At 44.3% G+C, this 17,329-nt stretch overlaps 1 long non-coding RNA gene across 5 annotated transcripts in view; it reads left to right on the top strand.

The window, feature by feature from the left end:
- LOC147582744 (uncharacterized) overlaps positions 1 to 16,667 on the top strand; it is a 136,862-nt gene extending 120,195 nt beyond the window's left edge. For all 5 annotated transcript variants that reach the window (XR_015249474.1, XR_015249473.1, XR_015249476.1 and 2 more), the window contains one exon: positions 16,114 to 16,667. This is a non-coding gene — a long non-coding RNA (uncharacterized LOC147582744). The remainder of the gene's footprint in view (positions 1 to 16,113) is intronic.
- Positions 16,668 to 17,329: the final 662 nt, after the last annotated feature.

Here is a 17,329-nt window from a genome sequence, read left to right as displayed (position 1 = left end):
TCAGCAGATGGGTAAAGGAGGCCCAGAGAGGAGAAGCAACTTTCTCTGAGTTCCAGAGAGCGAGAAGCTGAGCTAGGACAGGCTCCAGGTCACCAGGGGCAGGGCGCCGTGGGGGCAGGAGCTCTGAACTGGATATGAGGCAGACTTAAATATAAACCGTGGCTCTTGGAGCTTCAATTTTTAAACTTGGGATGTTACTTGTATTAGTTAGTGTAATTAATGCTGGTTGCTATAACAAACAACTCCAAAATCTCAGTGGCTTTTCTTTTCTTTTTTTATCAAAAAAATTTTTTTTAATGTGTCTTTTATTTTTGAGAGAGCAAGAGACAGAGCATGAGTAGGGGAGGGGCAGAGAGAGAGGGAGACACAGAATCTGAAGCAGTTTCCAGGCTCTGAGCTGTCAGCACAGAGCCCGATGTGGGGCTTGAACTCAAGAACCGTGAGATCATGATCTGAGCTGAAGTCGGATGCTTAACTGACTGAGCCACCCAGGCACTCCTCAGTGGCTTTTCAACAATGAAAGTTTTGTGTTTTTTGCTTATGATACAGAACAATTGGGCATTCGATAGATGGGCTCCCATATAGTGACTCAGGAATCCAGGCTCCTTTCATCTCTTGGCTCTGCCATTTCCAAGGATCCTGAAGAACAGGTGACAAAGGGCCTCCTTCTGCAAGGTGGAGACAGGGTGACAAGCATAGTGGATCCATAAGAGGCAACAAGAGAAAAAGCTATCCTCCAGCCAGAAATATCTGCTAGGATTGCTACATTTTGAGGTCTGTTTATTACTTCAGCCAAACTTAGCCTCGTCTAATATAAAGATTGAAAGTCTCTGGAGCAGAACAAAGAGATGATTACCCATCTTGGGGACCTATTAAAGCCTTCCGCTTCTGCCTGGCTCCATCCCCAGATGCTTTGTTGGAACTCACCTTTTAGGGAGGCCACAAGATGGAGGGAAAGATCAGAAACTTTGAAATCATGCAGACCTGAATTTTATCTTTGTTTTATTAACCATGGGATCTTGGGCAAGTTTTTTTATCTTCTCAGAGCTTCTATTTCTTGGTCAAAACAGGGAATAATTAATAAAGATGCAAAGATTAAGTGAGCTATATATAGAACAGCATGTGCCCATAGTAGGTGCTCAATAAACATGCTCTTTATCATCTTTCTGGTTCTAAGACATTTTCAGAACCTAGAATCTACTGGCCCTTTAAAACTGGGACCACTTGTTCCTCCATACTGTGCCCTCACCTCTTGCATCTTCACCTCTTTTTATCCTCAGCCTGACGGCTGTACTTTGGGCATATTCCATGAGAGAAGCTCTACCTTCTTAGCCTCTGCCAGCACCCCAAGCTCTATCCTGGGATGCCGTCAACCCCAACAGGACAGAGTTGGCTGGGCTGGTGGACAACTCTTAGGTTCCACGGGCCAAACCAGGCAGTGTATGGAAGCCAGGAGGTGGCTGGATTTCATTCTAAGTGCAACCAGAAACCACTGAAGGATGTTACAACCTGAGAGAAGAATGACATAATTTACATTTTAAAAGAGATGCTGGTGTGTTTTCCCCACCCCCCTGCTCAGTAGAGAATGAATTGTACAGGTGCAGGACTGAAAGCAGGGAGATCTGATAGTGTGGGAGTCGTTGGGGTGGAGGGAGGTAGGCAGATTTAAGAAACATTTGGAAGGGGGAATCAATGAACCTTGAGGCTGGGAAGTGTCTCAGAACACAAGGAGCTGAAAGTGATCAGAGGGCCTAAGAAGGATATGGAGGGTATGCAAGAGAGATTTGAAACATGGAACATTGTTATTTTTCAGCAAGGCACAACAATAGCAGTGGTATCTAAAGGTTCAGGTACAGAAAACTCCACTGAGCTAAAGAAAGATTTCAATCTATAGCTGGAAAGCCTTCCTATATAAATAAGAAAAAGAAGCCATCCCATAGTCACTGCCAGGAGAAATTTTAAATTTCAAGGATAAAGAAACAATCTTACAAGTGTACTTGAAGGTAAACATTTTCAAAAGAAACAAGGGGAAAAAACCAGACTGATTTGACTGCAGATTTCTTCACAAATATTAAATACAGAAGAAAAGAATCAGAGGCAAAGCTTTGAAGGAAAAGTTACCCCAAAATTCTGTGCCCAGGCAAGAGGTCATTTATATTGGATGACAACTTAAAAACATTGTTAGGTATACAGAGACAGAGATTTTATCACTTGTATATATTTTTTTTTTCTGAAAAAAAAAAAAAGGCTAGAAAATGCATTTCAAAATATCAAGGTCTGAAGCAAACACTTAAAGAATGGACAATTCAGGTGGCGCCTGGGTGGCTCAGTTGATTAAGCATCTGACTATTGGTTTCGGCTCAGGCCATGATCTCAGGGTTCATGAGTTTGAGCCTCGCACTGGGCTCTGGGCAGAGCCTGCTTGGGATTCTCTCTCTCTCTCTCTCTCTCTCTCTCTCTCTCTCTCTGCTCTCTGTCTTTCTGTGTATCCCTTCCCTGCTTGTGCTGTCTCTGTCTCTCTCAAAATAAATACATACATTTTTTAAAAAATGGAAAATTCAAGATATCAATGGCGGGCAGTAAGAATAGAAATAGTTTAAACCTAGCATCAATCTAAATAGATCTTTAAATGAAAAGCAAATGTCATAAAGAACTCTTGAAACAATGAAAATAATAATAGCTAATGGTTGGGGACCACTTCCTATATAGTAGGCACTAAATGCTCTACCTGTATTAATTGATTTAATTCTCATATCTTCTGAGGTGGGCACTTTTAGAAACTCTAATTTGAAAAATGAGGAAGCTGAATATAGAGAGGTTAAGTAATTCTCCCAAGGTTATACACACATGAACCCAGGAAATCTGACTCCAGAGCTTGTGTGGCCAGTTATACTCCTTTCTGTATATACTGGAGGGAGAGGGTAATAAAAATAAAAGTAGCCATGGGGTGAATCTTGCAAATCTGTGTAAATAAAGATTTGCACAGGAGAAAGTTCTGGTGGATGTTCAATCGAGATACCTTCCTACAACAAACACATAATAATCTTGAAAGAAAAAAATATTTTTTAATGTTTATTTATTTTTTTAGAGAGAGATAGACAAGAGTGCAAGTGCAGTGGAGGTTGGGCAGAGAGAGACAGGGACACAGAATCTGACATAGGCTCCAGGCTCTGAGCTGTCAGCACAGAGCCCGGTGGGGGCTTGAACCCATGAACAGCAAAATCATGACCTAAGCTGAAGTTGGATGCATAACTGACTGAGCCACCCAGGAGCCCCAAGAATAAAAAATAGTTTTAAAGTTTGGGTTATTTGACTTAGGAGTGCTACCTCTGTAATTATGTCCTAAGAAATAATTAGAAATATACCCAAAGGATATTTTGTACAAGGATATTTATTGCACAAATGACCAACAATTTATATTTAGTTCAATTCAATAACTTTTTTTTAAATTCAATAAAATTTGATGCTAAACATTCATATGGCAGAAAAACATGTAGTCATTCACACTATACCATGGAGGAAGATCCAGAGACATGAATTAGGATATAGATTCAGACCCAAATTAACAATGAATTAAACACGGTGGACGTTTCCTTTTCCCTCATGCAGAGGTCTGGAGACGGTCAGTCCCAGGCTTGCAGCGGCTCTGCTCCATGAGGTCACTAAGGGACCCAGCCTCCTTCTATCTTGTTGCTCTGCCTCTGTACAGCATGGTGCAAGGCCGCCCACATTTCATCCTCATTCCCTGAGAGGTAGCTGAAAGTGGCCAAAGAGAGCAATGGAGGGCATGTGTCTTTTAGTGCAACATTTGGAAATAGTATACACATCACTTCCACTGGTTAGAACTGGGTCACATGGCTACCCCCTAGCTGCAAGGGAATCTGGGAAATGTAATTTTTTTAAAAAAATTGCTCCTAATCATCAAAAACTTGGGAGGATTCTGTTAGTAGGGGGAGAATGGGAGAGTGGATGTTGGAGAGCAAACAGCACCCTTTGACTCAGCACAGAAAACAATTTTACAACATATCAAATGAGAAAAGCGGGAAATAAAACAGGATCAGTTTTACATGTCTGCATGTACCCATACAAACAATTCTTCTCCCCCTACCCCCCCATATAAACAGTGGTTATCTTTGAGAGCTGGGGTTGTAGATGATTTAACTTTTCTTCTTTGTGCTTTTATTGTGTTCTCCCAATTTCCTACAAATTAACTCCCTCCCCCATAGTCAGAAAAACTCAGCATAGATACATTAAAAGAAGTAATTTAGGAGAGAAAGCAATGTGTGTTGTGTCTGAGGCCACCTCTCCTTTCTTCTCTGACTTAGCTCTGCCGGGCCTCTTTTGTTGGTGGATTTCTCATTTCTCATGCAAAGGGATGGCATTGTCTATTCTATGCCTCAGATAGGAAAGCCCAGAGTGGGTTGTCAGTGAGTTTATTTTAGTGTGATGCAGGCACTTTTCTGCCAGGAATACAGCCAGCCTCAAATGTGGCCTTCTCCTTCAGGGGGATAATTAAGAGCTGTTCTCTGGTTCTCAGGAAGGAAGCATGAGCTCCTGCACAGAGATGGGAAACAAAGGGGTAGTTCAACAGAGGATGGCTCTGGAGGATGGTGCAGGAACCGCAAAGGAGGAAGTGCTGAAGAGGTTGTGCTGCACAACCCTCCTGGACCTCCTGGAGCCTAAGACGTGAGGGGTTTGGGCAAGACCTGCTTCTCCCTGGGTTCTGGCTTCTTACCTGATCTTTCCCAGAGTGGGGACAGTTCTGACTCCTCAGCGCTTCGTAGGATTGGTTGTCAGCTTGGCCTTTGGTCTAATGACAGTGTCTCAAGACTCCACAAAAACAGGGCGAGGGCCTCCTGTGTGTCAGGCATTGTTGCGGCTGACAGGGGTTTAAGGTGCTGCTCTGCCTTTCACCCACTGCGTGATTGCAGAGTACTCACCTGTTCTGTGCTGCAGTTTCCTCACCCCTGAAGCAGGACAGTACAAACCCTCCCTCACAGGATGGGTAAGAGGATGAACTGAGCTGAGGCCTGTGAAGCGCCTCGTGTGTGTCTGGTGCGGACGAGGACACCGGATTAGTTTGCTGGGGCTACCACAGACCGGATGGCTTAACCAGCAGCGCATCGCACAGCTCTGGAGGCTGGAAGTCTGAGATCAAGGCGTTGATGGGGCTGGTTCCATCTGAGGCTGTAAGGCAGCACCTGTTCCGGGTCTCTCTCCTTTGGCATGTAGGTGGCTGCCTTCTCCCTGTGGCTCTTCATATTGTCTTCCCCCTGTGCCTGCCTGTGTCCAGACATCCCCCCTCTGAAAAAAATACCAGTCTTATTGGGTTGAGACCCACTCGAAAGACTTCATCTTAACTGAATTACTTCTGTAAAGATCCTGTCTCCAAATAAGGTCACACTTGAAGGTGGGAGGAGGTTAGGATATCAGCCTATGACTTTTGGTGGGAAGACAAATTCAACCTGGAACGAGCAGCTCTAGGGTCTAGAGCAGAACACTGGGAATCTTGGTCATTATTGTCACCAGGTCTTTGTGAGCTTTGACATGTCACCCTGCCCCAAGCCATGGCACTGATTTCCTGGAAAAGGGGACAGCAAAGTCTTTCCTGCCTCAGACACGATGGTGACACTCCTGTCCATCTCCCAGCGCTCTATCCTGGACAGGTCAATGTGCCAGCAGTCTCTGGAGTGCTGGCCAGCTTCTGCCCTCTAGGGCCATTCCTGTTCAGCAACTTCTCCCTCCTTCTAGGAGGTTGAAAATTTCATTTATTATATTCATTTACTTAACCACCACTTCTATCATGCTTACAATGTGCCAGACATTATTCTAAGCGCTTTACAAATATTAACTCATTTAATCCTCCTAACAACCTTATGAGGCAGGTACTGTTATTACCTCCTAGATGAGGAAATGGAGACACAAGGAAGTCATATAACTCACCTGAGATTTCATGATTAGTAAGTCGTAGAGCTTGGCTTTGAAGCCCTGTGGAGTTTTGTTCTGAACAGCTACACTATGAAAAGGAAGTCAAGTGGCAGGACTATAAACTTTGGTATCAGAGAAATATGAACTTGGATTCCAGCTGAGGGGCAGTAGAAATTTCCACCACTGCCTGTTTCGTCTAAACCTTTTCTGAGAAGAATGGGCTCATCCTGTACTTCTCTTCATCACATTCCCTTGTGTCATGCCAGGCTTAGCTGATTGGACTGGGGTGGACATGTGACTTAAGGACACCCCATCTGTTGGCTGAGACCCATGATTTGGATGCCCAATCAGATTTCATTCTCAGACATTTGGCTAAGATGCTTGAGCAGTGACCATGGGAGCTGAAACCTTTAGTCAAAAGGTGTTGTTGGGCTGGAAGGGTCGTTTTGGGTCATGTGCACTCCGGGGTTAGAAGGCTCTGGAGGACAGGTGTGGGCAAATGGAGGACTGGGTTCAGAGATGGAGAGAATGGAACAGGGCACAGAGAGATACAGAGATCCCTTGTACTAGGGTAGAGATTGTCCCCAAGACACACACACACACACACACACACACACACACACACACACACACACAGTTGGTGCTTCTCCCCTTCATTGGGCAGGCACCCCATCCCTCAATCCCTCAAGATCCTGTGAGTGTTGGCTTCTAATGCCTTATAGTTGGTCCTTCTTCAGAGAAACCCTTGACTTAATGACTTCCCGGCCACGTTGGTTAGTTCCCCACCCTCGGCCACCAGCTGCCAATGACTGACTTACATGGGGTACAGAAAGCCAGCTTCCTTTATTCAAGAGGGAACCAACTTTGTGTTTCCATTCATGCTCTTGAGCTCCCTGTGAGATCAGGCTGAAGCTTGGTTTCCACCCAAGCTGGTTTCCACCTTGCTTAGCTCTCTTTTTTCCACTTCCTTGTCCTGCTTCCTTCTCTCTCTTTCTCCTGAAAGCCCCTTCAGTAAGTCATTTACACAAGAATCTCCCATCTCAAGGGCCAGATGGATTCCCAAGAAAAAAAGAGATACTGTTGTCCATAAGATTTCGTTTTGTTGTGTTTCCTATCCCAAAATGTTGGGTCATCTACTTTCTTTATAGTAACCCCTCTTTGCTTGAGTTAGCATGAGATCTCTGCTTCTTGCAGCAAAACAAGTCCAAATTGTGTGAACTTGGTAAAGTTAACTCAACCATTCTCAAGTTCACTCCATTAGGAAAATGGTACCCATTATTCTTATGATTTCAGTGCTTGCTGTGGTGACTTACTAAGAGAATGCATGTGACAGCTGCCAGCATTGTGATTGGCTTAGAGTAGGCACTCTATTAATGACTTCCCTTTTCTTTCATAATATTCTCTTCCTCCCTGTTCAAGTCAATTCAGGGGGAGCACAAGGAGAAATTACATCAGAGAAATATATCATATATCAGCACGACTTTCAAAGCAACATGGAAATGTGGGTGTTTGGAAAGGTAATGATTTAGAGTCCCAAAATTCCAATTTCAACTCTTTAGCCCATTGCTTCTCAAATTATTATTAAAAAAAAATTTTTTTTTCAACGTTTATTTATTTTTGGGACAGAGAGAGACAGAGCATGAACGGGGGAGGGGCAGAGAGAGAGGGAGACACAGAATCGGAAACAGGCTCCAGGCTCTGAGCCATCAGCCCAGAGCCTGACGCGGGGCTTGAACTCACGGACCGCGAGATCGTGACCTGGCTGAAGTCAGACGCTTAACCGACTGTGCCACCCAGGCGCCCCATCAAATTATAATGAACATATAAGTCGCCTGGGGATTTGTTAATATGCAGGCTCTGGATGGAGCCCGGGATGCTGCCTTTGTAACAGCTCTAGGCAGTGCCCATGCTGCTGGGCTTTGGAATAGCACAACTTTGAGTAGCAAAACTTTAGTCTGTCTTTGGTTCCAGAGTGATATTTTTTTCTTCCCCAAACAGAAAACCTGAATGGCAGGCTCTTCCCTTTCCGTTTTATTTTGCATGTCTTGTGAGATGTGGTTCTTGCCAATAAGGAGGTCTCAGTGGTTGAGGTGTCCTTTGGAAAGCTGTCCTTTGTAAAGTAGAGCTAAGTGTAGGACATATGGAGGCTGATGGGGGCACTTGCTCCTGGAGAAAGGTGTAGTGGAAAAAGTCAGGGAGGTCTCCTTGGAAGAGATGGGCTATTAGTCTATCACTCTGTGTAGATACTTCCTGATTCCTATCTTTCTGCTCCTTTAAGCAAGGACCACGCACTAGAAACACAGGGCTGCTGTGATGTCACTGTTGCCTGCACTCTGGTCCAGGTGCCCTGCCGTCTGAACAAGACTGTCCACACCTGAGCCCAGCATATCCCTTTGGTCATGGCCTTGGGCCTCCCGCTCCCTACATGTTAGAAATCCTAGCCTGCCTGTCCATGATTCAGGGCCTGTTTTTACACTGCATTTATAAAGAGAAGTTCAGGGAGTTCAAGATACAAGAGAAAAATTTGTGTTATTTCTACAACATTTACTGCAATTCCCCCTTTTATTATAATCCTGGACAAGTCCTTGCAAACATTCCCCTTTCCACACTGAGATTAATTTTCCTTATTCATGGCTGCCAGCAACGTAGGTAGGTTTCTTCCATCTGCTCATTTTTCCTTTGCCATTCTCCTTTTTTTGCCCCTCTTCTTCCCTCAGGGTTCGGAGAGTGGAGGCGTTGTCTCAGAAAGGCCACTGTTGGCCGGAGTAGGGGGAGGGAAGTCTGTTGCTAAGCCATCTTCTGTTGGCACATCTGGGAGTTTTCACTTATAGTCTAGAAGTAACTGGACAGAGAACAGGTCCTTAATTGATGAGTCCTTTCCTTAACTTATGTTGAGAATGTGCCAGAGATGTGCCAGGCCCTGCTCTCGGTGTCACGGACACAGCAGTAATCAGGCAGGGTTCCTAACCTGACACACTAGCTGGGCATGTTACATGTTCCTTATCAGTGGGGGCACCTAACACACACACACGTGTGTATATACACATGCATGTACACACACACACTGATCTTCACCCTCCTCAGTCTCACTGTCTTCAGGGAACGGCCTCTGTCCCAGGCCCAAGGAGAACAAAAGAAATTCCTAGAAACATACCTCACACCGACGAGCATGGCTATTATCAAAAAGATAAGAAATAACAAGTGCTGACAAGGATGTGGAAAAAAAGGGAACCTTGGTATACTGTTGGTGGGAATGTAAATTGGTGCAGCCACTGTGGAAAACAGTATGGAGGTTCCTCATTTATTTTTAAATTTCATACAATCCAGCAATCCCACTTCTGAGTATATATCCAAAGGAACTGAAATCGGGATCTTGAAGAGATATCTACACTCCCAGGTTCATTGCTTTATTATTCACAAGAGCCAAGATAATGAAACAACCTGATGTCTGTCAAAGGATGAATGGAAAAAGGTGTAATATATAGCAATATTATTCAGCCTTAAAAAAGAAGGAAATCCTGCCATTTTTGACAACATGGATGAACCTGGAGGATATTATGTTAAGTGAAATAAGCAAGACAGAGAAAGACAAATATTGTATGATCTCATTTCTATATGGAATATAAAACAGCCAAATCCATAGAAGTAAAAAGTAGAATGAAGGTTGCCGAGGGTGGGGGCAGAGGGAAATGGGGAGATGTTGGTAAAGGGGTACAAAGTTTCAGTTATGCAGGATGAGTACGTTCTGGAGATCTAACGTACAATAATATGACTCACTATATTGTGTACTTGAAGTTTGTTAAGTAGATCTTAAGTGGGCTCACCACACACCAAGAAGAAGAAAATGGTAACCCTGTGAAGTGATGGACATGTGAATCAGCTTGACTGTGGTGGTCGTTTCACAAGTTATCTGTATATCGAAACATCAAGTTGTACACCTTAAATACATACAATTTTAATTTGTCATTTATACTTCAGTAAACCTGTCTAAAAAAAAAGCTAATACACTTCAATAACTTAAATCTGGAGACATTTTGAGAACAAATAAAGTGAGAGCCACAGGGAAGGTTTGGTATCATCGGTCAAAGAAGCCAAAATGCTGGGGACTTACTTGATGTGGGAGAGGGGACAAGCATCCCCTGGAGGATCTGGCGCCTCGGAGGAAGAGTGCTCTTGATAGGTGGCCATGAGTTAGATCTGGGCACGGTGTGCTTAAAGACAGAATTCCACGCACCACAAGGAGAGGCTCTTGCCTGAAAACTGATGGTGAATACAGACAATGCTCCAATCCCTGTGGAAAATGATTGCACTCAGCTCCCTAAATTCTGTGTTTCTCCATATTTATATATGCTGTTACCCAGTGAATACCTGATTAAGGAATGCAGCTGCCAAATGAATACATTTGTTGCTCATCAAATGGCACCATAAAGCCAGCGATGATGGGGCTTATTAAAAACCTTCTTTCACTCAGTGAAAAATCCCCCACATGTCCCAGCCAGTCTCAATATCGCAGCTAATGAAATGGGTAACCAATACACAAAGAGATGTATTCAAGAGCAAATTAACTGCCTCAGGAATATGCATCATAAAGATTGCAGCCTGGAAAATAAATAGACAGTGTATTGGACAAATTGGCCTCGTGTTTAAGTGTTGATGGGTTGGAAATATTGGTTTAGCTTCTCGATAGAAGCAGGCAGTATGGGATCCTGGAAGGCAAACATTAGCAATGAAAAATCAGGCTGGGGACCTTCTAATTAGCTAGAACTGGGGAAAGGTGTGAGGAGTGACAAACATTTATTGAGCCACTTCCTGAGAGCCAGCCAGGCCTCGTGCTGGCCCTTTATGTATGTTGCCACTTAGTCCTTTTGTCGCCCAAAAAGGTAGGAGCCCTAGATTTTTGGCTTCACCTACCTGTGACCACATGATGAGATTACACAAAGAGATTTTGTTTTCTCTGTCTGTGCAAACTATTAGTGCAAAGCTTCTATCAGATTCTTTAAAAATACCTCCTTTAAATTGTCCCTGGGTACTACCAGTCTCCTGAGCCCTTGCTCATGATTAAAAAAAAATTTTTTTTCCCTTTGTTTCTTCTGCTCCAAATTCTTGTCCTGCTATCCCACTGCCTACTCTGCCTTGATTCTTTTCTGGGAAGCTTCCAGATCAAAGGGAAGCAGCAACCTGAAGGCTGAATGACCATTCCTACTGTGGCTCCTCCAAGACCCGAGGTTGAGTATTAACACTCGTATCCCAGTCTCTAGATGCAGGAAATACACACACACACACACACACACACACACACACACACACACACACTCTAAGGGGGAAGGCAGTAGTGTGGGTTTCAAGTCATGTGGATGTGGGCCCTGTGATCTGGGACAGGCTACCTGATTCTCTTGAGCCCCTGTTACCCCACAGGAGAGGTAGATGATACTGCCTTCCTCAAAGGTCAGTTTGGAGGAACCGATGAAATAACGTGTAGAAGATTCTAGAGTCCTGATCTACTGCATGATTTTCATAGGCCTTCCTTCTTTCAAGAAGAGACAGCCATGGAGTTAGTTGAAGGGAAGGTCACTGCAGCTGTGGGGCCCTGCCTCCCTATGAGGGACTAAATGAGCTGACTTAATGTGCGGGGAGACCACAGGGAGACAACACCAGCAGCCCCACCTGCTGGAACACGTGCCCTCTGTGCTTGCTTGGGCAGCATTTTCATGATTATGCTTATTGTTTTATATTAATATATTTAATATAATGTTATTATATTTCGTTAGTTTGAGCCTGATTTTTATGATTGTTTTAAAGAAAAACTAGTGAATTGTTTAGACATATCCCCTGATCCATTACAGGCTAGCCAACAGTACATTTCCATTTGAGGTTAACAGACTCTGAAGACCTGTAAAAGGGCTGTGCACCTCATGTATTTGTTGGTGCATGTTCTAGATTGGGCTCCCCCAGAAGCAGACAAAGATATGCATGCGAGTAGTTTTTCTGGGAGGGGATCTGAAGAGGCAACCAGGAAGGTTGGACAGGGAAGGGAATGCATAGGCTGTCTTATTGAGCAGGTTACTGCTATTGGCCACTGGGAACTCCTGATGGGCAGTTTAGAACATACAGCATGGTTATGCCCCCCGAGGGCCGAGGGAGCTGGGGTGTTTTTGCGCTAACTTTGGTGAGTTGTTGCTTGAAGGCTATTCCTGGGGACATTTATTCTCCAGCACTTCTAGCCTGCACACAGGGGATACTCAAGGGAGGGATGCAGGTACTTGCACTAGGAAGCCATCACCTTGCACAGGAGTGGCGAGTGCCGAGGGGATGTGGGTAAACGCTGATGGTGTCTATGCAAATTTAAAAATCTGGGGTCCATAGCACATCCTACATTTTCAGTGATGTGTTTCTGTATTTGTCTGTCTTTTGCTACAAGCTATGAGCTGTCTGAGGACAGAGCCATCTCTTGTTTTCATCCCCACTGTCCTGCAAACAACTGCTGACTGACTGACTGAATGATTGAGGGAATGAGCGATTGAAGACTTGAAAACACAACAGGACTGAGATTGCAAATCAAATGCCTGCAAGAGCCTGGAGGGTCATGAGTCAGAGAGGCAAAAATAGATCCTGCTTTTGAGATGCTCACAGCCCAGGGGAGGCAGACCCTACTCCATGACAACGCAAATGTTTAGGGTCAGTGGCGTTCCTTTACCTCCTGGGCATGGAGCTTGACTACATTTCCCAGACTCCCTTGAAATTAGGTGAGATCACGTGATTGAGTTCTGACCAATGGAATGTGGGCAATATAGACCAATTCCCAGCATGGTTTGCAAAATTTCCTATGCAGTTCTCAACTTTCTCTCCTTTTCACCATCCACTGGATACATGGAGAGAACTCCAAGCACTGAGAGGAGGGTGGAGCCACAAGAGGGAAAGAACCTGGGTCTCTGAATGACTGCCCAGAGGAGAAATTTCCACAATTCTAGCTGACCTGTCTTGTATCCTGATGTCACTGAAATGGGTTGTTTTTTACATCAGTTCCCTGGTCTGACTGACATAGTGCCCTAAGGGAACATGTCAGGAAGAATGCTTTGGGAACTCCTTGGCCTTCTTAGAGGAAGGCTCTCTGCTGGGGGAAAGGTCAGACTCCTACTCAGGGTTCATTAAGGAAGCTGTAGGCTCTCTGCCAGGACAAGAGAAGTATGGAGCTGGGGAGTTGGGCAGATGTGCTTCCACGTATGTTAAATTAAACCCAGTCAAATGGATTTTGTGACGCTCTTTGGGGAGGACAGAAAGAACTTCAGGCAACAATACTTACCCCAAATTGTTGGTGAGAATTGCATTTCTCATCCTCCAGGGATTCTTGGTATGATACATCCCAATGGCGTAGGGTCAATTCTACTCCTTCTGGGGTAGTGAAAGACTATGAGTTACTTGTGGAAAATGGTTCTACTTCTGAGAGCCACTTTTCCTGCTCACTGTGTGAACAGTTAACAGTGGCACTGAAGTTCACAAGGCAAGCAAAGATCACTAAGTTTGAAGCTCTACCATCAACTTCTTTCCTGCCCTGGGAGATCTGGGACAAAGAGTGTATATTCTCCTCTTGGTGCATATCTGCTTCAGAAGGAAAGGGGAAGTGGTTCAGTCCCTCATCATTTGAGGCGAATGTGTCCAGCCTCTTTGCTGAATGTTTACATTATCTGTATGTAGGGAAACCAAGAGGAGAATTCAGAGAATATGGTCCTGCTTTCCTCAAGGATCATATTACAAGATTCAGCAACTAAGTGAGGCTCACCCTCATAAGATGAAGGTTCTCAGGGCCTTCAGAGCCTCAGAGCCTCAGAGCCTATGGGGGCTGGAGAGCAGGTGTGGAAATCAAGGCAGCTCCTGAGGGTAGGAAGCAGAGTCCCTGGGAGATGGGATTAACCTCTATATTTTTAAAAGTTACTTTGTACCTCTGCTCAAGATTTAAGTTCCAGAGAGAGAATCCAGCTATAGAAAGCATGAGACAGCACAGAGGACTCCCAGAGACATTTAGTCTTGTAGGGCTCCCCAAAATTTTCTAAGGAGATGCTCAGTTTTTGCTGATGCTACTGCTGGCCGAGAGAAGGTAACCTTTGCCATTCTCATAAGAGTCATTATAGTCTCCAGGTGTGCTCCCCAACCCCCTTATTATTCTGGACACTCTGCCAACAAACCAGTAAAGTGCAGCTGTAGTGCCCTTCTGAGTGATGGCTGTGAACCTGGGAGATCCGGAGGTGAATTTTCTAGACATAGCTCACTCAGCAGGTCCAGGCGTCGGTGCTGCCTGAGGTCTATTCCTGGGTGGGAATTGGCTTTAGTCCTATTTGATTCTTCCTTCCCCCAACAGGCAAACAGCTCATCATGTAGGGCCTTTTTGTTACAGACTGTGGCAGCTCCACTGCCAGGTACCTCTGTGTCTCTTAAGATTCAATAATCCCTAAAAAATAGTAATAATAAAATAAAAATAAAAATGAAATAGTCCCAAGGCAATATTTGAGCCTAGACGTGAGAGTGGTCGGGGCGGTGATGGCCCCTGCCCATGATGAGAGAGGGGCATCTGCAGGGATGTGGGTGACCAGATTATTCTGAGAGGAAGCCCCTTTTCTGGGGTCTCCAAGTGACTAGGGACAACAATTTCAGAAGAGCAGCAAATTCCAACCTCTCTGAACAAAGAGGCACTGGATTAGCTTGTTGAATGCATCAAAAACAAGTCTTGAGATCTTAATGTTTCACCAGGGCCTTCTAACACTTCATTGTTTGGTCATCTGGGCTGTGCCATCAGGAGGCAGTCATCTCACTGCACACAGACTAATTTCTGCCTATGGGCCAGGGTGGAGCTTCTAGAACAGAGAAAAATCAAATCAGAGCACAGTTCGCCATGGGAGGGAGAAGGAGAAGGTTTTAAAAGGTGATGTTTTACTCCCTCTTTAAATGTTCATTAGTGTGCTATCCAAAGGCTTATTTACCTCTTAAGGCATTTATGAAGCGTTTTCAATGTGTGAGGCATTGGAGGGGTGGATGAAAACACACATAAGGTATGAGCCTCACTCCCAAAGGAATTATAAACTAGGGGTAGTGATAATAGGTAATGTTCATGTGCTATATAGTTTGGAAGGCTTTTTTGGTGAATATTGTAATGCCACTGATTATAAGTACTGTTGAACAGTCAGCATTTTTCCCGAGTGCATCAGGAAACTGAAGCTCCGAGAGGGCAACAATTTGACCAAGTTCATGCTTCATACAGCTTGTCAGAAAAGAGACTAAATTTGAACTTGGATTCTTTGTCTAAATCTCTTGCCTCTTTAGCCAAGGAGACAGACACACATGGTGAAGTGATATGAGGGACTGTATGAATATTAGAAAAGAGGAAAGAGTCTCCAAGATGCAGGGATTTTTTAAAATGTTTTATTTATTTTTGAGAGAGAGAGAGCGCAAGCGGGGTACAGACAGAGGCGATGGGGACAGAAGATCCGAAGCAGACTATGCCCTGAGAGCAGCAAGCCAAGTGCAGGGTTTGAACTCACAAACTGCAAGATCATGACCTGAGCTGAAGTGGGACGCTCAACAGACTGAGCCACCCAGGTGCCCCAAAGATGCAGGAATTTTTAAATGTTTTTTAAACGTTTATTTATTTTTGAGACAGAGAGAGACAGAGCATGAACGGGGGAGGGGCAGAGAGAGAGGGAGACACAGAATCAGAAGCAGGCTCCAGGCTCCGAGCCATCAGCCCAGAGACCGACGCGGGGCTTGAACCCATGGACCGCGAGATCGTGACCTGAGCTGAAGTCGGACGCTCAACCGACGGAGCCACCCAGGCGCCCTGATGCAGGAATTTTTAAAGACAGATGAGGTGTACTGGTGTGCTTGGGGTCTTCAAGCAATGAAAAAATTATGGTCAAGCTGCTCTACATGGGAAAATGAGAAAGATTATTTTTTAGAAATTTGAAGAGGAAAAGAGCAAGGAGGAGGAGGACACTGAGGAGGAGGTATGGAGAGAGAAGCCTTCAAGATGGTTTTTGTCTGGGGACCATTTAAGGTGATAGGATAGCTCCAATGACTTTTAAAAGCAGCCATGCCTAAGTGCTGTTTTATTCACTTGCTGTTTTGTATTATGTGTCTCCTGGCCATGGCCTTCCAACATCTTTGGCAAAATGTTCTACATTCTTGCTTTTTTATCAGTGGGATTTTGAAATTGAAGATGGGATTATTTTCACCTGTGGATCAACTTGGTGTAGAACAAAGATGGCATGTACAGAAGCAGGAATCCAGAGGCTGAGGTGAGCATCCATTCATTTATTCATCCATCTGTCCATCCATCCATCCATCCATCCATCCATCCATCTATCCATCCATCATCATCCATCATCCATCATCCATCCATCCGTCTATCCATCATCCATCATTCACCACCCCTCCCTCCATCCATCAGCCATCCATTCACAATCATCCATCACTCACCCATCCATCTATCATCCACCATCCATCATTCATCATCCATCCATCCATCCGTCCACCATCCATCCATCCATCCATCACCCATCCACCCATCATCCATCCATCCTCCATCCATCCTCCATCTGTCCTTCTATCCACCCACCCACCCATTCACTAATTCATTTATTCAAATACTCATTGAGCATCTACCATGTACTTGGCTCTGCTCCGGGTACTGGGGATACTATAATGAATAACAGACAGATACCCCTTTCCCAGGAGCAGCCAATAAGTATGAAAATCAGACCATAGTAAAGCAACTGAATAGATTACCAAGATAATTTCAGACTGTGATAAACACCATGAAGACAATAAAACAGGGTGATGTTATAGAACAGTGGCTCTCAAAGCTTTGCTCCTAGACTAATGGCATTAACACAACCTGAAAACTTGTGCGAAATATACATTATCAGGACCCACTCAGACCTATTGAATTAGAAACTCTGAGGAATGGGACCCAGCAATCTGTATTTGAAGCCCTCCAGGTGAATCTGATACATGTTCAAGTTTGAAATCCACTGGTATAGAGTGACAGTGTGGTTGCCTGAGGTAGGGTAGTCCGAGAAGGCTTCTTAGAGGAGGTAACCTTTGAATTGAGATCTCAATGATAAGAGTTTAGTTGTGTAAACCTAGAGATATATCTTCCAGGCAGAGAGAATAGCAAATGAAAAGGTCCTGAGATAAGATCAAAGTTGGGGGCCTTGGGAGACTGAAAAAAAAAGGCCAGTATGGTTGGAGTGTCGTGTACAGTCATGCAAATTCATGATGACAGACAGTGCTAGGAATGTTCTGGTTGCTCTTTGGATATTCATTCTCTTTTTTATAGAAATGTGATCTTTGCACATTTGCATTGGAAGCTACATATTGGGATTCTTTTTGAAAGTAAAATAATTAATTTAAA

The sequence above is a fragment of the Puma concolor genome, chromosome A3, assembly GCF_028749965.1.
Source record: "Puma concolor isolate L17-30 chromosome A3, mPumCon1.1.hap2, whole genome shotgun sequence".
Taxonomy (NCBI): domain Eukaryota; kingdom Metazoa; phylum Chordata; class Mammalia; order Carnivora; family Felidae; genus Puma; species Puma concolor.
Note: the sequence above shows the minus strand (reverse complement) of the source record. Positions and strands in the feature narration are given on the sequence as shown.